Below are 24,823 nucleotides of genomic sequence, written 5' to 3' on the forward strand. Positions count from 1 at the left end.
AAGAAAGGGAATAGGGAGTCTGACCCAGATTACCTACGATATCATCTTCTACATTCATAGTCAAACTAATAGCTAATCATCCGAGATGGAAAATGTGAAAACAGACAAACATTTAAGTCTTAATATTTATGAAGTATTTTACATAAGGTGTCTCATTTATCCCTTACAACATTTTCAAATAAGTAAACTGCAGACCCAAGAAGGTAGTTTGTGCAAGGTCACAGAGCTAGTAAATGCATTTGAATTTCCTCACCTCTAACTTTATTAGCTTCTCCCTAACACCAATAAACAGCATTTACAATGGAAGAAACAAGTCCAACTCAGGGTCACATATCTAATCAGAGGCAAAATCAGTATCAGAACCCAGGCTTCCTGACTCTTTTTGATTGGAAGATGCTATTTTAGTCCCTGCATTCACGGAGAATCAAGGGACCTTGACCTTTTCCTACTTGTAACAATTTCCTGAAAACTTGCACTATTTTTTTTTTTTTTGCATTGTTGAGGACTGAATCCAAGTACTCATGCCTGCTAGGCAAGTGCTGTACCATTGAGCTACATCCCCAACCCTAGCACTACTTCTGAATCTCCAGAGGATTTCAGCTCTGGCTTGAGGTGAGCTTCTTTCCCAGCATTTTGCAGATTCTCTGCCAAAGCCCACCTTGGGCCAGAGTCCTTGCACTACCCACTTTTCTAACAGCCTCTGCTCTTATTGCATCCACAAAATTGGACACTAAGCTTCAGCACACATCTCATTTCCCCTGCTCCTTGCAGTGTTCTCATCTTCAGTAATGAGGTCCCATCTGTTCACCCAGCTCCAATTGCCTTCCTTGATGGTTTAGCCAGGATCAAAGCCCCTCTTCCATGCCTTTAGGAGCTCTCTCAGTTCCTCCCTAAATGCCATCCATTTTACTCATTCCCCATCCAGTCTTCCCTCCCTGGCTGTCACCAATTCAAGGATAACAAGATTGTTTTCTCTTAGGCTCTGCATCTTTGTTTTGAATTATTCTCAGGGCAAAAGTCTCCCTGGTTACATCCTTTTTGGCCATGACTTAATTATACTCATATACTAAGACATTCTTCCCAGAAGGCCTCAGTTGATATACACCCAAAACTTCTGAAGAGATGACAAATGAAGCATGTTGGACTAAATTCGACTGTCTAGCCAACATCAGAACTGTGAGTGGGGAAAGATTCAGGTAATATGCTACCTAGCAAGGTGGCAAGGTGGGATATCCTCCTGGTGCCCTATGAAGCTGAGCAGAGGGTTGAAAGAAGAGCAGAGACCTCAGAATGTGTCTACTTCATAACTCACAGGGGCAGAAGATTTCCCCCAGAGCCAGATGTGATGGCACTTGCCTGTAACTCCAGCTACTTGGAAGGCTGAGACAAGAGGATCACGTTTGGGCCCAGCCCAGTCAACTTAGTGAGACTGTCTCAAATAAAATTTTTAAAAGGATTGAGGTGTAGCTCAGTGGTAGAGCACTTGCCTAATAGAGAAGAAGATCTTCCCCAGAAGGGGAGTGGGAGGTAGGGCACTTAGGCACAGAAAGGAGTAGGGCCAACAGCTAGAAATAGAGGAACACGAAGAACTGGTGACATTTAGGGAACAACTGACAGGAATAACAGGCATGGATCTATAATCCCTAGCATCATAGGATTGGAAGGACTTCAGAGCATTCAGGCAAAATCCAAACCCACCATATGGATGACATAAACATTTCTTCAAGGTGTGGCATCCTTCATGTTGAACATCTCCAGCAATGGGAAATGCCCAACCTTAGGAAATCAAGATTTTGGAGGTGTTTGTGAGTGAAGTTCAGTTAAATTTCTATTCCTTTTCAACTCAACAAATATCCATGTATAGCCAATATTTCCCTTAAGTACCTACTAAGTCCCAGATGCTATAGGCACTGGACTGTAAGTACAAATAATAGAAATACGGCCCCTGCTCTGTGGATCTCACATTCTAATGAGGAAGATGGGTATTGTAAACATGCACACAGAATAGGGGAAGTAGAGGGTGCTGCTCAAACACAGGGTGGGGCACGTAAAGCAGCGTCCAAGAGGCAGTTTCTAGGTTGGGGCTTGAAGGGTGTTGAGGAGTTAGCTGAGGACATGGTGGAGGGGCTCAAGGGAGTTACAGAAAACGGGTGTTTGAGGGTTCCCAGTTTCCAAAGAAGTCGGTATTGCAAGAAGGTGGAGTTCAGATCTTGAAGGGCCTTTCCAGTCACTCTGAGGAATGCGGTCATAATTCAGGAGACATTGGGAGGCCTGTGCAGAGTTTTAAGTCGAAGTAGCGCCCTCTGTCTGGTTGCAATGGAGGAGATGCTGCGGTATCCTGGGATGGAAAGGAGACAAGATGATAAGGCCTTGGTGGGTCACCAAGGGATGTGACCAAAAGTAAAGCGTTCCTTTAGGACGAGATAGAGAAAAAAAAGAGAGGTAAAGTTTAGAGTGCAATGGGAAGGTCTCCTTCCCTCGCTTTTGCTGTCAGGGACCAAAGCGGCTCGCCCTCGGTTTGCCCCAGGACCTCCAAGTGTGGGCGATGTTCGTCTCCTCGCCCCTCTTCTCAGATGGGAAAACTGAGGCCCAGGATCCTAAGGTGAGAACTGAAAAAAAGATAGTAGAAACAACCTAAGAAACTGTCCGAGGTCACGCACGATCTTTCGAGATCGAGCTGCCGACCCCAATTCTTCGCCAGGCATCCCCCACAGGCCATCTTTGCTATGGAAACAGTCCTCCCGCCCTCCTCCGCGCCTCGGTTTCTTCGATGCAGTCTGGGAAATGCAGTCCATCTCCGTTTGCCTGCCCGCGGTATAAGCGCATCCGCGTCACTAAGGGACTACGAGTTCCAGAAGGCCATACGAAAACTCCGGCGGTCTCTGGGGAATGTGGTCTTGACCGAGGGACCCGTGAATTCGCGGGCGGGGCCAGAGGAATAGGGGACGGCGACCCCCCCAATGGGCAGCCTCCTGGGCGGGGCCTGGGTCGCCATTGGCTACGGCGGCGCGGGGGAGGCGGGGTCAGAGGAATGAGGCGCGGAGCTGTTCGCCGCTCCAGGTGCTGAGTCCAAGGGAGGCTCCGGACGCCAGAGCCGCGGTCGCCACCACCGCAGCTGCCGCAGCAGCCGCGAGATCCGCGGCCGGGAAACCGAAGCAGTAAGGAGCCGGTGGGCGCCGGGTGTGCTGCCGAGCGTGCTGCCGGGCGCTGATCGCTCTCCCGCCCGCTGTCTGAGGTTTGTGCTGCAAGATGCGCTTTTGTTTTATTGGAGGGGGGATGCACTGATCCGTGAGGGGGCCTGGGGAGTTGATCGGATGTGTAATGCCGCTCTTAAGACCGTCTGTCCCGGTAAGCTGCTGACTGACCCCGTGGCCCGGCGCCTGAGGTCGCAGCAGCTTGGGTTAGTTTTGTTTTATGGTGAAGAGGCTTCTTGAGTGTGAGGGGCGAGGACTGGGGGACCCTCCCCCATCTCGCCTGGGAGAGCGTGGAAGGCTTGGAGTCTCCCTCCCCCTGTGCCTGAAGTCGAGGCTGCTTGGATTACTGAGGCTGGGTGGGAGTGCTCTGGGATAAGAGGTTCAGAGACAGGGGGATCCTTCCCCACAACACCCAGCTGCTCGAGGTTACAAAGGTATTGGTTGTGATGAATGAGACCGCGGGACTCCTCCCCTCAATTCAGACCCTCCTGGGTTGCGAGTTGTAAGGGAGACCCTTCCTCGCGCCCTCCCCCTGCAGCCTAGGGTTTTATGAAGAGGGAGGCTGAGGATGTGGATAGACCAAGGAGGACTCTTCCCCTCACCATTTCTACTCTCCTAGATTTTTTTTTTGGGGGGGGGGGGGGGGGGGGTGTGTGTTGAGATGTGAGGGGGAAATGCCAGGAGACCCCCTCCCATCTTTGCTCAAGTACCCCTTAAACGAAAGCATTGACAGATGCTCGTGGGCTTGCGTGCCCGGTCCACTCCAAGATGGGACAGAGTGGCCTGGGTGTGAGAGGTGGGTAGGGGGAAGTAAGAGGGTCTGAGGAACCCCTCCCTACCTGGCTCTTCCCTCCCAGACCCTCTCCACCTGGATCCAGGTTCTGGGCCCATTGAATCAAGACGACCCTCCCTTCTCCGCCACGCCCCGAGAACCAGAGCTTCTGCACCTCAGGCGGGGAGCCAACCCTAGATGGGCATGTGTGGGGCAGGACGGGGCGGGTCCCCTCTCAGGCAACCCGGAGCTTCAGGCGGATGTCCCCAGCGCCGGCGGATTCTCGAGAGCTGCTCCATTCCGCGTGGGGCGCGCCCCAGATCTGGCCGAGGGTATCTGCTTCCCGGGCGCTCAGCGGCCACTCCTGGGTGCCTGGCTTTCGCGCACTGCCCAGGCATCCATGGGAGGACAAAGCCGCCGTGGCTGCACTGGCAGGCGTGCGCGGCTGGCTGGGCGAGGGGCGCGGCTGAGTGGGGGGGCCTCGGGCGCGGCGCGGGTTGCTTCCGCAGAAACGTGCGAGGAGCCAGGAGGGAGACAAAGCGCGCTCGTTCTTCGCGAACCCGCGCGAGCGTGGATGGAAAATCCCGAGGGAGGAGGCGGCTGCTCCTGGACAAGGCACTTGCCCCACACCATTCCCTTTCCCAACCCTAGAACCCCCTGCCAGTTGGGTCCCCAGGATAAGGTCGGTATGCACGATGGTGACCAGGGCCAGGACTTGTGACCACGAGGACAGGGATAGGCAGGGCTCCACCTTGCAGAGAGATATGGGGTGCAGGGAACATGAGTGGGTCAGAGTCTGGAGGGGTATTCTAACTGCCCCCCACCCATCAGCCATATTAGGTCAAATCTCATGGGGGAGGGGGAAGAGAGAGTTTGTATTAGTGATAATGTGGGTCAGAGCTGAGTTCATGTGTGTGTATCATGGTGAGACTGAACCTGGCAGAGAAGAAAAAGAGAAAGAGAGGAGAGAGGAAAGAGAGAGAAGAGCCACTTACTGCTAGCCTTCAATGCCAAAGAACAGGATAGTCAACCACTGAACTCTCAGGTCCCAGTAATGACCTAGGGTCTGCCTTCAGGATGGAGGCAGCTTCAGGCTTCCTTGGGACTATCTTGCAAGCCTGGGTATGGTCCAGTAAGTGGGACTTCACAAAGATGAGAAATTCTCTTCAGCCTTTCTAGAGCCTCAAGGCTTATCCTAACATCCTCACCAGTACCCTGCCCTTCCCCTCCCTCAGAGAGTTTATCCTGCCATAATGGGCTGCCCTGAGGACCAGAGTTCTCCTCCACTACTACCATGGGCTGCCAAGTAAGATTGGGTTTTTTTTTTGTTTGTTTGTTTGTTTGTTTGTTTGTTTTGGAAGTAAGTGTGTGTGTGTGTGTGTGTGTGTGTGTGTGTGTGTGTGCGCTCATCAACAGAGTCCCTTATGATGTGGGTGCAAGATGTGTGGCAAGGCAAATTTTTTCACTTTGGCCTCCGTGTCTGGAAGGGCTACAGGCTAGGATTGCTGGTCAGTTACAGATGGAGTCTCAGAAGTGCCAGGTACATTGACAGAGAGGAAACCAGGATGACACAGAGATTCCACTATGAGGTAACAGCCCTAGAAGATAACACAACCCTCCCATTCCTGCTCACCCCTAGCAATTGGCTCCAATTTCATGGTACTTTTACAGCAAAGGTGTTGTGTGTCTTTGAGAAGTCTTCTTCCTATAGGATAAAAGGCTAGACTGTGACCAGTGGAACAGCTGGTACTAGACAGGGGAGTACCAGCCTGCGGGTCCAGTCCCCACAAATGTCCACTGCCAGTATCCACAGCGACCTCTGCTGGGAGAAAATCAAACCAAGGCACAATTTGACAACCAGTACTCTGCCCTACTGTAGAAGCACAGAGGTGAGGGGGTGGGCATTGTTAGGTAAAACCACAAACCTTTCTACTTGGGGGCTCCCTGTCTACCTTTGGAGTCCTGGGTTGATGTTCTTACCTGTGGTTCCTTCAAGAAAGTTCAAGCAGTGGAATTGCTGCTGTCTTAAGGCCTATGGAAGTGTTTAAAGAGGACCTGACGACCTTTGTGTTTCTGTTCAGTTGAGGATGGGCATCAAGCTCATTCATGAGGACAATGCATGGAAAATATTTATCAAGTTTAGAAAGCTTTAGACATCTTCCTTGTCTTTCTTCTATCTTTTACTGTTCCCTTCCTTTCTTTTCCTGTTTCTCTTTTATCATCTTCTCTTCCTCATTATTAAATTATTCAATAACATTTTTCAAAGATAAACCTTCTTTTCTTCAATAGTGATGTGGCCCAGAATATGCAGACATATGGAGGCTATCACTAAATGCAAAAAGCTTGCAAATGCTGGCTCTTCCAGACCTAATGATAGGAGTGGGGGAGATGGATAAGACATGCTTAGTCCTAAATGCCCACCTGGTGACATGTGTCTTTTCTCCTGGAGTTACCTGAAGGGATTTCATGCTGTCACAAAATCATTAGAGCTCCTCAAAGAAAAGGAGGTATTTAAATACCTGGCATTGTTCTTACTTTGGCATCCATGTGATTTGCATTGAACTACGTGACTCAGTATCATAAAGTAAAAATAGGACTTAATTTCTTCCTCGCCTGTTTGGAAGGTGACTGCATATAGTGTGTTGTGTTCTGCATGGGAGAATGGAAAGCTAAATTACCTCATAAATTGAACCACCTGCTTATCCTGATTAGAGAATGGTGCTTAACATCACCTACAGGCAGTAACATTATTTTATGTTTCTTTTAATTCATCCCTGAATCTCTGTCTTGTAAAACATTTCCTCATGCTCATACATTATTACTTTCACTTGAGGTTAATCAAGAATGTTTAATCCTTGTACTGAAGCCAAACAAATTAAATATCAGCAGATACAGGAAGATGTGGGTGGTGTTTCTGTTCTTTTTGGGCTCAGAAAATTCTTGAAGTTCATAGGAAAGAAGAAAAGGACTCTACAGTTCAGTAAATCTTATGGTAGAGTTATGACTTTCTGAGGAGAAGCCCCTTAGAATTTCCGGGAGGGCTCGTCATGTCGAAGAATCTGAACATGCATGCCAATGTCAGCATGCATGTAAATGTCAGCATGCATGCTGGGAGTGAGACTGCAGCCCCTGGGATTCCTAAAATTCTGACACTAAACAGCCTTTTGGGGACAATTCCCCCAGGTTCTTCCTGCTCCCTCTCCTCTCCCACAGGCAGAGCACAGAGTTGCTAAGGAATGGAGCTGTCCAAGGTTCTGGAGAACTGGCCTCACTCCTCCCAGTGGGCAGAAAGTGCATGGAACCAAAGCAAGAGCTGAGGGCAATGGCCTCTGGGGGGATTTCCCTATAGCTGATCACAGAATGGAATAGGAGGAAACAGCTGTAGAGGCTTTTACTGCATCACTTTGAATGAATCCATCGGCAATCTCTATTTAAAGAATTACAAGCTAATAATAAGAGGAAACATCTTCTGAGTCAGGCTCTTCACATGCAAGAATGTATTTAATCCTCACAGTTCTATGAGGTAGGTGGTGGTGTTATTCCCACTTTCAAGATAAGGAAACAAAGCTTTTAGAGAAAAAGGGCCTGCCCAAGGTCACACAGAAGGGCAGAGTTTAGGTTCCATCCTGAATCTTTTAAACTCTGGAATCCCCTCCTTACCACATTTACTCCCTGCTGCTATTAAGGAAGCAAAACTGAAATATCGGACTGTCTTACATAAGGTTCTAACCAAATTTTAGAGAAATGGAATTGAAAACAGCTAGGTTTCAGACATAAATCACAGAGTCCTTTCAAGTTCAGCAAGGATATTGCCATTCTTTACGTCTTATCCTCATAAAAGGTTTGTTACCTGAACATTGTTACCAAAGAAGAGAAAAGGACAATGTAATGATCCTCATGACCAGTAGCACAGAGTTTTCTTTCTAGAGTGGAAAAATTTCACAGTAAACCAAACCCAGATGGCAACAAAATGGTTTTGGTCTTCCTTCCTTCCTTCTTTCCTTCCTTCCTTTTTTTTTTTTTTTTTTTTTCCTTCCTTTTTAAGAAAGTAAGGAGAAAAAAAAATTCCATGAGGAGGCTGTTATTTTTGTCAAAGAGTGCATGTAGAACCAAAGAAATAGGGCTTATCTTTATTTTATAGCATCCTGTTCCAAAGCTAAGGATACCTGGATATTGTTAGAAGACTCCTTCCACCTATTTCCACTCTCAGATTTTCACAGCAAAGCTTCCTACACCTAAATAAAAGTCTCCACTGCTGTGAGCCTCAGCAAAACTCAGGGACGGATCACATTCCTGTCCTTATGTCATCACAGCCAATGTTCTACCTTCATATGTGGCTGCAGGACTCCTGAAGCTGGGCAGGTTGGGGTTTGCTGAACTTCATGTCATTTGTCCTTTGGTCCTCCTAGGGTGGCAGTTCCAACTGCTCCAGTCTTGCCACACACACAGGAGCTTGTGCCTGAGAATTCCCCATTTAGTAACTGGAGGTTTGGGTATCTAATGGGGGTAAGAGGAATAAAATAGTGCTTTTCCTCCTCTCCCTGGACTTTGGTCTGCACAAACGCAGATAGGCAGCCTGGTCTCTTAAGAAAATGCCTCACATCAAACTGGGTCTCCGCCCCTTTTTGAGTGATTTCCTTTCCCTTCCAGGCTGGGACTTTGCAGAGCTCTGACGCAAGGCTCAAAGACTGCTATTGCATTTCCCTAGGGCACTTGGAGGCCAAGGACCCAGCTCCCCATCTGGGTCTGCTCTGACTCATAGGACCAGAGACAGATTTGATTGTTTTCTTATTTAGAGTCATTAATTAACTCTCCTCAGCACCAGAACAGCATGGAATAAGAGGGAGGCCATTTGTGGGGGTCTCTAGGTAGCCATGCCTAGAGCTGAGCACCTCTTCTTTGCTAACAGGATCAGAAAAAATTTTTAATCCTGAATATAACCCTTCAGAAGGCTTAGATTATCAAGACTTTTATCCAGTATAAGAAAGGAAACAGAAATGCATGCAATTGTTAAGACTGCTGTAGTTATTCTGACAATAACTGGAAAGCTCAGGGGTCCCTCAAAGGAGGACTGGATTTGTATTCATTCAACAAATATTTCTTGTGCCTGAAATGTGCCAGGCACAGAGGTGGACTCAGGAAAAAAAATCCCAGCTTGGCATAAGTCTTGTCATATAGAAATATTGAGCAGATGAGGAGGGAAAGGATGCAGAACGCTTGGAAAGGGTATGTGCTATAAGCAGAGGATTTTTAAAAATGAAAAGAACCTTAATAATCATAAACCATCATCTCTTTTTATCATAAGGAAGGAGACTGAAGGAATTGGAGGGTTGCTGTGGCCATAGCCCTATTTGCAAAGATGGCTCTTAGAACCAAGGTTTTATAATATCTAACATATGTTCTTTCTACTGTTCTAAACTGCTGTTCTGTTCATCAAATTATCCAAAGGGCACATTTCCATTAACATAGCCTTTTTTTTTATCCAATCCTAATGCAACAGCCAAATTTAAAGTTGAAACAGAAACAAATGATAAAATAGGAAATTCAGAAAGCCCATCTTTATCCATTGTCCAACATGGTAGCCACTAGCTGACTACTGAGCACTTGAAATGTGGCCAGGCTGAATAAGATTTTGTATATATTGAGTTAAATAAAACATTTTTAAAATTAATTCCACATGTTTTTTAACTCCTTTAATATAGTTTTAAGTTTATATGAGGTTTGGGGTACAGCTTAGTAGTAGAGTGCTTGCCTAGCATGGCTATGGGTTCAATCTCCAATTCCAATAGATAGATATCTATTGGAATTGGAGATTGAACCCATAGCCATCTATATCTATATCTAGATATAGATATAGATAGATATCATATATACATATGAGCATAGTTGCTTTTATAGTCATATATCATATTTCTACTGGACAGTTTTATCCTAGATTGTTCCATTTTGGAGGAAATTTTCTTTATAAACTGATGCATTTAGCAAAGTAGATTTTATAATCCATTGATCTGAGATTGAAACCTGGCTCTACCATTTGGGCTGTGTGACCTTAAACTATCATTTCCTCATCTATAAAATGAGGATGATAACCGCCTGCCTGAGTCCTAGGTTAGGAGTTAAATTACTTAGAACAGTGACTGGTCCACTGTTAACATTTACTTAATAATAACTGTTGTTAATAAAAGGAGCTGATAGACTCTTAAAGGACAGGGCAATGGGAAGAAGAACTAGCAGGCAATTTTCAAATAAATTAAGCAAAAAATTTACTCCTCATTAAAACATGATTGAAAATACTTGCTAAGTATAAGTCATGAGTTGCTGTGATGTGGCCCCTATTTTCTGGCAGATAATGATGCTGAGGAAAATTTTCAAGCCATTTACATAAGCATACAATGAATAAACAAATTAGCTAACTGCATTAAGCACAGGTCTTGCCTTCTGCTAATGGGTTGAGGAAGAGAATGATTAGAGGGTATTTGTACCAGATGACTCAAGAGCTCCAGGTCTCTTGGACTCCAGGGTTCCTCAGAGAAATGAGAACTGTTATTCCTCTAGGGACAGGAATCAGACATACCCAAGGTCAAGCTGCTCTGCCACTCCCATTAGCTTTGGTCAAAACACTGATTCTCAGTTTCCTCTTCTGTAAGAACTTACAACTCTCTTGTAAGCTTCAGTAAGGAAGAAATTAGATAATGCATATAAAATGCCTAGTATGTAGTAGGCATTCAACAAATGGTAGCTATTACTAAGTGGCACTTTGGGTGCTCCTTAAAAAAGAACTCTGTGTTCTATAGTAGAGAATTTTCTGTTCAGAATCGCCAGAGCCTTTTCTATAATTCTGTTGCTTTATCCCCCACCCCACTTGGTCCCTGAGGGCCTGAAAGGACAGTTTCACCTGATTAAGGGTGTCTACAGCGAAATGTAGGGGCTCTGTAGCTTTGAGCACACTACACAACTTTTTCATATTCTCCTCTATCCAGTTTACACATGTGGGTTTTTTCCCTGGAACGATGAGGCAAGCAGCAAAATGAGCATTGTTCGCCAACTCATTTCTCTGACCTTGGTGTTTAGAGTATATGCAGTTTTATTTTTTAAAGAAATGACAAACGTGGAGAGCAAGCTCTAGAACCATGTTCTTTTGTCTCCCAGGGCAGCCGTGGGTCCATTTGCTGCTCATTGTTTCTGTTCTTGATCATCTCTTCTTCCTCCAAAAGTTTGACTTTGAGCCCAAAGAAATACATGTTAAGCTCAGTGAAGATTTATGTTAACAAGCATGTTAGACTATAGAGAAAACACTCAGGTTAGTTCCATAGGAAGGGTGGGATGTGCTTTAGTAGGAGACCAATACAGTCGGATTTCTTGAATCAAGATGGTGGGTAGATTGAGGTAGGAGGGACCCTAGAGGTGGACTCACTTCAGTTCTGTTGAGGGGCCCTGGTTTACAGGGACCAAGTGCCAGTACTAAGTTTTGGGGGATAGTCTAGTCTTGACGTGCATATTTTCTCGATCTTTTTAGTTCACTTAAAAAACACTGAAAACTATGTAGCTGAGGTGTGAGTATTTTGAGATTCTCAAAATAATCCTTTCCCTGGAGGGACCCAGGGTCTGGTGGGGGAGAGTAGAGGTTCCCCTGTGCAGAATGAGCCAAAGAGCAAAGGCCGAATTAACCACAGGGAGCTTGGTTTAAAGTGGGTTGGCTATGGCAGTGGGAAAGCTGTGGATCCTCGTTATACCTCAGTCTGAATCTCATTTTTACCATCAAATACATGGCCTTGGGCTGGGATTGTGGCTCGGTGGTAGTGCGCTTACCTAGCACTGGGTTCAATCCTCAGCTCTACATAAAAATAAAAAAATAAAGGTATTGCGTCCATCTACAACTAAAAAATACTTTTAAAAATATGTGGACTTAGGCAAGAACTTAAAGCTTTCTGAGTCTCGTTTTCCTCACCTGGGGCAATGAAACCAACTCTTCCTGGGTTGTCAATATATAAACAAATGTTTTAGGATAATACCATCCCTCCTTTATTAAATGGTTACAGTGGAGTAAGCATTGTGCTCCTCACTTTATATGTATAAAAGACAACATTATTATCCTTGGTTTGTTTGTTTATTTTTGTACCAGGGATTGAACAGGGACACTTAACCATGGAGCCACATCGCCAGTCCTTTTTTGTATTTTATTTAGCGACAGGGTCTTACTGAGTTGCTTATGATCTCGCTAAGTTGCTAAGGCTGGCTTTGAACTCACGATCCTCCTGCCTCAGCCTCCCATGCTGCTGGGATTAAAGGTGTGTGCCATCGCACTGGGCTTATCCCTGTTTTATAGCCAAGGAAAATAATGGCTTTCAGAAACTTGCCTAAGGTCGCACAGACAGTAATAAGCAAGACCAGGACCCCACTAGCAATCTGACTGCAGAGCTTATTCTTAACCACTGTCATCACTGCCTCTCTGGTTGAAGGTCAGCAAGCCCAGGAACTATTTGAAGGAGGGGAAGATAATTGTGGTTAGTTCCTGAGGCTGGCTTTGAACTCATGACCCTCCTGCCTCAGTTGTTAGAATTACAGGCGTGAGCCACTGCACATGGCCTTCTGCTTAGTCTTCAGCGTGGATACAATATGGAAAAACTCTCAGGGGTGAATAGAGTGGGGAGAGAAGCCAGGGAAAATCTGTGAGGAAACGAGTAGGGGCAGGAGTGCCAATGGTGTGTTCCGGAGGCAGTGAAATGGAGAGGAGTTTCTGCAGGAAATAGATGTTTGGAAAGCCTTGAATCTCAAACTACCAAGTGTTAGAGAACCAAACACGTTCATAGGCAAAGAAAGGGATGCAAAATCTGAAATCACCAGTGTGGGGCATCTCACTGCAGGTGGGCATTTTGTCAGTGTTGAGGGTGCTCACCAAGGTACCCAAAGCCCGGACTTGTGGAGGGCATGGCCAGACAGTGCCACAGTCCAGCATCCCTACCAGGGCTCCCTACTTTTCAAAGAATTTGCATGGCCTTTTCTCTCATTTGGTTTTCACAACACCCTAGGCAGGAGAAGGATGGGCAGTCTGCTGCAAGGACTGCTGCCTGTGTCAAGTGGCAGGCTGCAGAGGCTGCCAGGAAGCACAGATGCCAAGAACAGCTGTGGTGCCCAAATTCAAGCTCAAAGCTTAGGAGAGGCCTTCTCTGCAAGAGAAAAGGCGGAAGATTTGCTCCCTGGGCTCTGGCCCTTTCCCTGTGTTCTAGAAGACAGTCAGTTTTGTCCTTTGGTTTGTGACACCCCAGTGACACCCCAAGTAGCTCCACCCAGAATGGCTGCTATGAGAGCTTGAGTCCAGGTTATTACAAATCCCACTTCCTTTCTGGATGCACTACCCACTAGTCAGTGGCCCCCTCCCATGCAGAGAGCTGGTTTTACAATAGATTTTTCTGGTCTTGCCATCTTACATTAATTCTGCTTATTTCTCAGTAGGCAGCAGGGGCTAGAAACCAAACCCCATCCTCCGTAAGCTGGTTTGAAGGAAAATCTATCTTTTCTAATGGCTGCAGTCACAATCTGCACCAGATTTCTCTCCATGGCTACGCTTCTAATAACAATGGAAAACAAAGGCAGGAAGGGAAAGGGGCGAGATCGGCACTTCTTCCAAGAGGCACCTGCCGTTCTGTGGAGGATGCGAGGCAGTGGGGAGGTAACTTTCACAGCTATGAGAGAGTCCCTTGATGAGTAAAAGAGGAGTTTTGATGTGCAAGATGATAGAAGATGAAAGAGATCATGGTGCCTCATTGTGTTCTCTTTGAAAAGTCATGCTAGGATTCCTGACACCCTCCACAGTTCTAGAACAAATACAGGGGTGGGCAAGGCAATGAAGATTTTGCCAAGTTATCCAAGGATAAGTCCCTAGTGTATATAAACATGTCACTAATGAGAAATGACAAACAATGGGTAATGGAATGATAAGGGCTCATCCAACCTTTGACCCTAGTATCAATTAACATGTATCTACACATGCTGAATGTGACAGGGTCTAAGAGTGGCTTCTGAAGAACAAAACCAAGCTGGGAAATCAGAATAATAATAAAGACCAGATATTTGGAATGACTAAATGTCAGAAAATAGGACTGTGTAGTAATTTTAGAGTGACTTCTTCAGCCAGTCCCCCTTTGCCTGACTGTTCTGACCCCAATGCTCCAATGTGCCAGTTCTTAAGGGTTCCTGCACAGGAATCAGCCTCCAGGACAGGGTGTGGTACACAGTAAGTGCTCAGCAGGTGCTCATATCCTGCAGAGACACCTGGCTCCTATTCTGTGATAAGCCCTGTGCCATGCATTTGAGAAATGGAAGTAAAGAGACACGGTCTCTGTTCTCATGGAGTTAATTCTAAAACAGAACAAGGTGTACAGTGTAGAAAATGTGCAAATGAATACAGCCATCTCATGATGATTCCTTCTAGGTGCTTCCTTGTACCTCTGGAATAATGTAACTCAACAGGTGAGACAAATTGGAAACTTAAAAATACTACCAACCTTCTCTCACATCAGATCTGAGCAGACCCACCTATGGAGCCTGAGGTAGCAGCATAAAGGCAAAGGAGGCAAGGGCTGAAGTGCTTCAAAAAGTTGTTGCATACATTCAGTGAAAATGATTTTCCTTGGGCTGAGGATATAGCTCAGTTGGTAGGGTGCTTGCCTCGGAAACACAAGGCCCTGGGTTTAATCCTCAGCACCACAAAAACAAACAAACAAACAAACAAAACCAATGATTTTCCTTTACATGCTTTATTTAAGAGACAGGCTCTTGAGACACTTTGCCTGCAATTAGAACATGCTGCCACAGGGCACCATGAATTATTATAGCCTAAACAGTCATTCTTCCTCTGTATGTATGGTATGCTAAACAAAGTGTTTTAGTTCTTCACCTTTAGGAAAACAAAATTTTAAATCGACTTTTAAAAATTTACTTACTTTTATTTATTTTAATTGACATAGATATTTACATATTTATGGAGTACAATATGATCATTTAATACATGAATATAATTTGTAAAGTGTAACCAGTATTTCCATCATAAGGGAACTATAGTAATATGCCATAGTTGCCTATATATAGTGATTGGAGGGTTGTGAATTCATCAACATTCATTTAACAAAATCCATTGTGTACCTACTATGTACAAAGCACAGAAAAGCATTTCTGCCTTTTGGTCCTCAGCTCTGCAAGGACGACAGAGACAGATAATTACAGTGCAGCTAGATAAGTGGTCTAATGGAGGGATGGGCAGAGAGCACTGGGAGCACAGAGGAGTGACTAATTCTGCTAATGGGAACTCGAACCCGCACACGCTTATGTGTGTTGGGTCCAGGTGCTAACACCTATGTTATAGAGTTTATACCAACATACATATAAACTATGTGTGCGGGGGTGGGACAAGGAACACTTTGGAATACTTGGAACTGCTGCAAGAACTCTGTCGAGTGGACATATCACCTACATCTCTGGACCTGTTTCCTAATCTAGAGCTCTGAGGGCTTGGCAGTAGTCATCTTGACCATGTTGGCTAGAGCAGCACAGAAGTTAGAATGATGACTTTGATCTCCAGGGACAAGGTCTGGCTTTGTCCCAGCCCCAAGGCCTCCTTGGCACCTGCTTGTCTAGACCCTGGAGATGCTACCTCTTAATGCTGGCTGTAGTGTTTCAAAGGATCCCAGCCAAGGTTCTGGTCCCAGACGAATTTGGTGTTTGTGAGGCATCAGCCTTTGGTTCTGGCAGAAATGGCTAGCCCTCCTGAGGTACCACTTAGCTTCACCACTCTCCCCAGAAACCAGGCTGGCCCTACCATTCCACTAACTACTACTTGGACTGTCCTACTCGCTTCTCCCTGACTTGTCCCTGAGGCCACTCTTAGGAAAACCTTGGAGGATTGCTGGTGGCAAAGAAGTCCCGCCCCTGTTTCTTAGAGCCCTAGAAGACAAGCGCCTACCTGGCCTGCGCCTTCACTCTGGAGACCTTCTTGGGCATTGGGCAGGCAGGCTGTCCCCCCATAGCCAGCCCACACCCTGCCTTTCCCAGCCCCAACACCCCCACCCCATCTGTGGGCAATGCAGTACCACCTCTGTTAGGAAATTCAGAGGAACAATCACCTTATTTAAAAAAATAGGTATACATACACACACATACACACATATACATATATACACATGTATGTTTAAATATATATATGTATACACACACACACATATATATACCAGAGTATTTAAACAAACCATTTAAAGTTGCTAATTGCACTGTAGAGAGTTTTAATATACAATATATTAGAGCCATACCCTTAAGATAGTAGACAAACGAAGGTACTGAAAAAAACCCTCACTGAAAGTCCATTTAAAAATCTTTAAAAGAATCTTTTAAGATAAGTTGTGTGCCCTGGAAATTGCACACCTGAGACTGATATGCCCTGAACCACCAGACCAGAGATATCTCAGGCCCCCTACAGCTTTGCTCCAGTCCCTCAGTCCTGGGACCCTCTCTCTGCAAAGAGCTCATCTCTGCCAGCTAAGAACAGATCTGCTCAGTCTGCCTTTCACAATCAAGGACTAGCAGAGCCTAAAAGAGGACCTGTCACAGGCAGGTGGTGATGAGGACACCTCCTGTTTGTCACCCCCCCAACCTCGCCAAACATATGTACCCTCTGGTTGGAGCCTCAATGGTCCCTCTGCTCTCAGGAAGCACTGGGGCAGCTTCCAGCAGGGACCTGACACTCCTCTGCTCCAGGCACACAGGACTCCCTTCCAGGAGTTAGCAAACAAAGAAAAATCAACAGAAGGCCTTTAAACCATTCTGCCAGGATGTTGAGGATGTCGCCTCCACCAAAGGAGATGAGAAGGGCAGGCTGAGATAAGCAGAGCTGCTTAGAAACCAAACACAGAGACAAATTAAAACATTCGTTGGAGGCAAGAGAAGGCAGATCAGTGGCGTGAGAAACAAGATGTCTCCCTTCCAGATCACTATAGAAAAGAAAAGAAGAAATCATCGGTGATGGCTCAAAAGTCAGAGAAGGGAGATGCAGAAAACATAAAACATGATGGCAGGAGGTCCCCCAGAATAGTTGTGACAATAAATGTAAGCATTTAACATTCCCTTGAGAGAAGACGGAAGTTCCCAGATTGAATTAATACAAGAGACTCACCTAAAATAAAACGGCTCCAGGCTAGGCAAAGCTTTACCAGGTAACCACAATTGAAAGGAAAAGTGTGAGTGGCTATATCAGACAAAGCACAATTTAAGGCAATAAGCAGTGTTGAGCAGGATAAAAAGGGTAATTTTATATTCATAGGAGCAATTGTGAAGGCATAACTGTTCTGAACATTTGTACACTCAGTACTTTAGCATCAAAATACATGAGGCAAAATCTGTTACAAGAAATACAAGAAGCTAGCCAAATGGCAGTTGTGGGCATACATTTATATACTACTCTCAGGAACCTGACATCAAGTAGCCAAAACATATATAAAAATAGAAAGAAGTAATATAATAAAGAATGAATTAAAAGGTGGTTACTGAGCTTGGTATCCATCTGAATGATGTTTGCCATGTTTTAAAAGACTGCCCTAGATGGATGCCTGTGATATAAATGTTAAATTTAGTACAAATTTATACATACACTATAATTATAATTGCAATTTTTAAAACCCTAAACCACTGAAAGAAAATAGACCATATTTTCACATCTGGTGTGTTTAAAAGGTTGGAATTTAGATGTTTAAAATTTTTTGTTTCCACTTTTTCTTCCCATGTTCTTCAATGATCATGTAATACTCTATGACTAAAAATGAGCTTAAAAAATGGATGAAATGAGGTTTATCCTCATGGTATAGGGTTTTATAATTTCCAAAATTTGAGACAATATATTCATGGGAGATTGGATAAAATGTAACAAATAAGAGCAGAGGACAGGAATACCTGAGAATCCCAGACACTGCACAGCCTGGCCCTTATGGTGCCTCCTAGGTCACTCCCTTCAAGATATCCTGTTTCTTTGCCCCAGGGCACTGCATTCTCTCAACTCAGCTTCCCTGCCTCCTGCTGGGCCTTTTCCACCCTCACATCCTCTACTGGCAGCTCAAATGCGATTGTTCCAAGAAAAGACATGTTGGGATCCCCTCACTTTCCCCCCTGCCTGTGCCCCTGGTGACTTCACCCACTCTTATACAAGGAGGTACCTCCTCTCTATAGGTTAAGGGCTCCCAAATCCATCTCAAGCTCCCAACTCATCATAGAACTTCAGGGATATACTTCAACCTGTAGACGAGACCTCACTTCCTGGAATGTGGGCCAGGAACAGTGGACATGCCTGTGCTCAAAGCCCTCTGAGCACCTGATGGTGGTGCAGAGAGTTGACTGTGAGGCAGGGATGCCCCCAGGGGTGGTAATGAGAGCACTCAGGCATCCCCAGTCAGATGTTGAAGAAGGTTCCCACGAATGAATCAGAATAAATCATCGCCCACTCTATGCCATCCAAAAATAAAACCTATGTCTCTCTCTGACTTATGAGATTATGAACTAAGGTTATTGCAGTAATTAAGAAAAGCAACAAAGGCAAATTTTAAGAGCTGGGACCAAATTGCCCTGGCACTTGGAATGCTCACCCTGAATTCCTCAAGTTTTCTTCTGTCCACCACACACGTCCAGCTGCCAGTTCAAGGGGCAGACTCCACCCTGCCACTGAGATGTGCTGGTCAGTGGTTTCTGGTCTGGCCTCCTGACTTCTCAGGGCAGAACAGAAAGACTGTAAATACCCTAAAGTTTTTAATCTACCAGTAAAATGAGTGAGGATGAGATCAGGTTTTGAGCCCACTGATGTGGTATGTTAATTTAAAGGCTTTTATAACTACAAAGTACACTCTTTTGAAAAGAGCAAAAATAAACTTAAAGTACTAATTCTAAACATATATTCTTATCAATTTCAGCTCAAAGTACATATTCCCATTGGGAAGTAAATTACTTTGAGAGCTTTCTAAAATTATTACATATAATTTCTCTTACTTTCCAAGGTCTGGGTTGCTATCCAGTTCCCATTTTATTTTAAAAGGCAAATGTACATGAGACCATTCTTTGTGAAAAGTTTTCATGAAATCCTATGCAGATATCTGGCTTTGGAAAAGAGATGTTGCTAAGTAACCTCTAGCAAGTCACTTAACTTTTCTAATTCACAATCTCCTCTTAAAATGAAGAAACATTACCTACCATAAAATGCCATTAAAACAAAAATCATGTTTCTTAAGTAAAGTGCCTGGTGCAGTGTCTGTCTTGCAGCAGGAGCTCAGTAAACAGCAGTTATTCTTCTCACACCAGACAGTCGTTTTTAGTCTTCCTGCTCCTGCCCCATGCAGGATTATGATTTAGAATCCAGGTGGGAAAAATCTCCAGGTTCTATGCAGTTCACAGCAAGACATCTCCAACTTCACATCCCTTCCCCTCTTACTCAAGAAGCATCAGAAGACACTGATTTTTTTTTTGTTTTGTTTTGTTTTACAGTGATTGATGCGTTTATTGGCAAAGTTCCTAGGATCTTTACTTATTCATTTTTAAAGTAATTTAACCCCAAACTTTATTACTTTATCATCAGTAACAAATAAATGGGAATGAACTAATGCCTAAAAAACAAGTCCCAGTTACTTGAGAGCCTATTTTCACAGAACCAGGCCTACTGTAACTTCCCTGGGAGTCAGCAGCCTGAGAGTCCCTTCATTACGTGAGACCTGGGGGCCTTCCTCCTTGCCTCAGTCAGACTCTCAAGCATTTGGGTACCTAGGGCCCCATTTTCTTACTCCCTCAAATCCCATCCTCTCACTGGTTTGAAGTCTTGCCTTTAGCTGACAGTTAATAAATGTTTCATGAATAAATGCATCTGCTTTCTCCCCCACTTTAGTACCTCCCTGCACTGGGACTGGCAAATGTGCGTTATGAGCCAAAATCAGGTCAGATGACCTGGCTTCCAGCAATAATGTGCACAGAAGGCAAATGATTAAATAATGCATGTCTATCCACTTGACACGACATTCTGCAGCCACTGGAAACGATGCTGTCGAAGACTCAAAGGCCACATGGAGATGCATCTAACATTAATTGAATAAATAGACCATAAAGAGAGTATCCTGGTCCTGCCATTACGCATATGGGCCCAGATTGAAGGGGAAGACCAAACAGAATTGTTGCTATGAGAGGGACATGATTCTGCCTGATGTGTCTTCTATATTGTTTTTATAGTGAACAGTGAGACCATTGGGATGAAAAGCCCCCATGACTGGAAATTAGCCCAGGGCTTCTTATAGGCACATGGCCAAACAATGTGCTAAAATCAGAATGAAAGCTGAGGAGCTGCACTGAGGAAGGATGGGTAACCCAGAGTCCATCCAGGAATGAAATGTGGACTTGACCCAAAATAGCTGTCATGCTCAGCCTCGGAGTCTGAATTAATCCTCCTCTTAGTTTATTGACGTCTATGAAATTGATTCTCACCACAGAATCACAATCCGCAGCCCTGGCTTTGCAGTCAATAAAAAGCATGACTGGGAGGCAGCAGAAAACATCTGCACCAAATACTCACAGAGGTGCACTGTGGCATGCTTTGCTGAGACCAGTTGTTCTGGAAAATATTCCTATGTATTACTGGAGAGGAAGAGAGGCTGAGATTGAGGGGGAATAGAAGGGAGAGGTAGGTAGATGTCTCAGTCCCTTTTCTGTTGCTATAACTAAACACCACAGGCTGAATAATCAATGAAAAGTAAAGGTTTATTTGGCTCATGGTTCTGAAGACTGGAAGTTCAAGATCAGACAGTCACATCTGGTGAGATCCTTCTTACTGGTGGGACTTTCTGCAGAGTCCCAAGGCAGCTCAGTTCATTACATGGCAAGATGGATCATCCTGGTTTAGCTCTTTCCTCTTCTTATAAAGTCACAGTCCCATTGAATTAGAGCCCCACCATTATGACCTCTTGATTGCCTCCCAAAGGTTGTATCTCAAAACACCATGGACAGGGGCTGCAGTTGCAGCTCAGTGGTGGAGCGCTCACCTAGCACGCATGAGGCCCTGGGTTCAATCTTCAGCACCACATAAAAATAAGGGTATTGTGTCCACCTACAACCAGAAAACATATTTTAGAAACCCACCATGGACAGATTAAGTATCTGCCCTCTTCATACTTCACAATGGGGATCAAGTTTCAACATGAATTTTAGTGGAGACATTCAAACCAGAGCAGAGGGTATATGAATGGTGGCAGAAGCTGGGGGAGGACAGGGCAGCTTCTACTGCTGTCAGGTCAAAGCTGACCTTGTATACCACCTCCTCTACACTCATGCTGCAAGTCTGGCCTCACATTATGTCCCTTCTCACTGCAGACCTGGACTTAACTGCTCTCTCCTAAAACAGCTTCCTGACTTGGTCCTCAAGCCCTTCAACTAGAAAAGAACAGAGAAGGGTACAGCTCAGAAGTCTTGCAGAGATTCATTGCTGACAAGGATAAGGTAGGCTAGTGCCAGCCCTGGGCCATGCAGTCCTGTTCCTCCAAGCTGGGCTGGATCATGCCACACCTCAGGCCATGGAGGAAGGACTATGGTGCCCATCACTTGTACCCCAAGCCCTTGCTTAAAGCAGAAACAACAGTTCTCCTGTGATCAAGAATATCAAGGCCTAGTGCCCCTGAACACACCCAGATTCTTCTTGGTAAAGGCAACCCAGCACCAAAGCTTCCAAGGCAACTGGAGTTCTCTGGTCACTGGGCACAGAGGTTTACTAAGTTTTTCAGAACAATCTTGCTCACGCACAGAGTGCTAAGCAGCCCCCATGTAGCCCTGACTGGTACCAGCTCTGGTAGCCCCAATTACACTGAGCTTTGCCAGATCTAGCAGGTGGCTTGCCTGGACTGGATCCCACTGAATCCAGCAAGAAGGCTGACAGCCTTGGCTTTGCTCACACTGAAGCCCAGACCACCAGCAGTCCAGCTCGGGGGTTTCCATGCTCCCCACTGCAGGGTACATGGTGGGCAAGGAAAGACTCTAGATCCATAACCCTACAGTGAAGTAGACCCTCACCCACTCTACCCTTTCTATGGCACATGGTATGCAGCCATCAAGGAGCCATCATCTCCCCACAGGGCAGCCAACTTCGGTTACATCACTGAGATGTTCCCCTGGTTTGTCCAGGCTGGTCTGCTCTGGCCATAGTCTTTGACTAGTGGAATTGTTTTTTGTTGTTTGTTTGTTTTGTTTGTACTAGGGATTAAACTCAGAGCACTACCTGCTACATGCCCCGTCCTTTTTCACTTTTTATATTGAGACAAGCTCTCACTAAGTTACTTAGGGCCTTGCTAAATTGCTGAGACTGGCCTTGAACTTATGATCCTCCTGCCTCAGCCTCTTGAGTCACTGGGATGACAGCATGTACCACCAAGCCTGGTAACTGCTGGAATTTTTTATGTGATTATAGTTCTCAGACCCAAGAACCAGATGGGTCATATTCCTCTTTGGGCTCTTCGCACACCACTGGGGCATGACCACTGGTATTCAGGTCTGCCTATCTCCTCCACACCAGGAACCAAGTGACCCTCTTCAGCCCCTAGTCCAGACTAGGCATAGATGGAGGTTTCTATGTGGCGACCTCAGGCATTGCCCTTGTAAATCTCCCAAATTTACTCTTTCTCTTCCTTCCATAGTCAGACATAGAAAAGAAGCATTTAGATGTCCATTTCCCAGCTTGACTTCCTGGGAGGCCCTTTTCTCCTTGTGACCAGTTGTGCTATCCACCTCCTATCCTCCAGATAGATTCAAAGAAGTGTAAAGACGAAAGGGTAACCCCTCACCCCTTTCTTTTGAAAGACCGAGGCAAGAAGTTCCCTCTGGGACAAGCCATCCAAGCCCTTCTGTTGCTGCACCTCCATCCTGCAAATCTTCAGGGTGGGTGAGAACAAAGGAGGGGGAGGGTGCATTCAATTTGCAAACCAGAGGCCAAGTGACTATTTGAGGCGGCTGCATGGCTCTTTTGCTCTAAGTGTGGCCCCCAACATGCCTGGACAGCCTTTGCCCTAGTCTTTCTGATCATATGCAGTTTATTGTGCTCTGCTTCCTAATATCTTTTTTTCCATGGCCAGATCTTCTCGGATGATGCTCACAGAAGCTAAAGGGCCTTCAAGTTGGAAAATCTTGGTCCATTAGCTGCTATAAGTGGCATCGAGTGAGTTCATCTCCACGGTGATGTTTATTTCCCTGCTCCCAGGATGAGACACGAGACGTAGGCTATTCAGAAGCTCCAAAGCAAACAAAGGAATGGACATGGTAAAGGTGGATACGCGCTCACAGGAAGTCTAGGGCTCCTTCCAGAAGGACAGGAAGGTGCTTCCCTTAGGGGTAGACCCATTAACTGTCCTTGAGCCCTTTCCTCTCTGAAGTCTTTGCCTTTACTTTGCATTTCTGGGTCTTCAGCCTAGGGAACAAAGGACTGAATCCTCAGGTGAACCCATCTTGTACCTGCCCCCGCTCTCCAAGCCCCTCCTCTCACCTCTGTCCTGCCCACTCCCTCCCTCCTTCCTTTCTGATTTAATGTCTCAGCTCCCACATTTGGAGGTGACTGCTCACATGTATTAGCACCCCCCCAATCATTTTCAATTCCCCATCCTACTCCTGTGACCCAAATGAAAGAAATGTATTATACAGCTCTGGACCCAGCATCGTCCTGTTGATTTCTGCCCATAGCGTTAGGACTGTGCTGTCCAGTATGGTAACCAGTAGCAACATGCAGATATTTAAATTTAAATGTAATTCAAAATTCAGTTTCTCAGTCACACAAGCCACATTTGAAACACTCAATAGCCATGTGCGGCTAGTGGCTACCATACTGGACAGTGCAGTTACAGAACATCATTAGAGAAAGTTCTATTGGACATGCTACATCCCAAGTAGTAATCCCAGCTACTAGGAAGGCTGAGGCAGGAGGATTTTTAACGAAAAATTAAAAGGGCTGGGGTTGTAACTCCATAGTAGAGGACCCCTGGGTACAATTCCTGGTGCTGAAAAAAAAAATTTAGGATCCTGATTCTTTCACTAAATGCATTCACTATCCCCAGCCCCAACATATTTCCTGCTGTCTGGAAGCTGGACAATACAGAGAAGTAGGAAGACCAACTTTGTGGAATCAGACAGACCTGAACTTAAATCTCTGATTTAAAATTTGGTTGCCAAGCAAACCTGGAATGGCTGAGCCTTCTCGTCTGTAAAATGGGAAGAATCCTATCAACAGATGGGAGGATTAAACAAGAAAATATAAAGTGTTTGGCTGAGAGAAGTAGTCCGTAACTAGAATTATTATTGTTCTTATTATTGATAAACTATCAAACCTCCCAGGGTGGAGGCCGAGTCTGTATGAGAGATTCAAATGTGTGCACACGGTCGGGTTTGGAAAATGAGTGCAGCAACAGAAACAGCAATGAGGAATGTTGATCTGTCCCCTGGCCTCTTGGGGATATTTCTATTTTGGGTGCTATTTCCTCACCGTATTGATTTTTAATCAATTGTCAAGAGCTTTTCATTGTTTCACAGTCTTTTGAAGCAGCTCTCTCTCTCTCTAATATTCAGTAGTTACCACTGGCAACTTCCATCAGTGAGTCACTTGTTTAGGAACCAAGCAGTAGGGGTGAGGTTGTGGCCCAGCGGGAATCAGCTTCAGCCTGCCATGGGAAGACCTGCGGAAGCTTCTTGGCATGGTTAGGAACTGGTCATCAATGCAACCCGGGTCAGCCAGCTCACCACTCTGCATGCTCTTCTTGTCCAGTCCCCATAATGACATAATGAATGGGTTTGTCAAAGATCAAATGAGGTTATCAAATCA

General features: G+C 45.3%; 1 protein-coding gene across 1 annotated transcript in view; it reads left to right on the forward strand.

The window, feature by feature from the left end:
* The first annotated feature begins 3,048 nt into the window (after positions 1-3,048).
* Positions 3,049-24,823, forward strand: part of SMPD3 (sphingomyelin phosphodiesterase 3) — an 84,897-nt gene continuing 63,122 nt past the window's right edge. Inside the window, exon 1 of the mRNA XM_079116869.1 lies at positions 3,049-3,235. The gene's annotated coding sequence lies outside the window, so the exon portion shown is untranslated. The remainder of the gene's footprint in view (positions 3,236-24,823) is intronic.

Source organism: Sciurus vulgaris (assembly GCF_902686455.1).
Source record: "Sciurus vulgaris genome assembly, chromosome: 17".
In the NCBI taxonomy this organism is placed as follows: domain Eukaryota; kingdom Metazoa; phylum Chordata; class Mammalia; order Rodentia; family Sciuridae; genus Sciurus; species Sciurus vulgaris.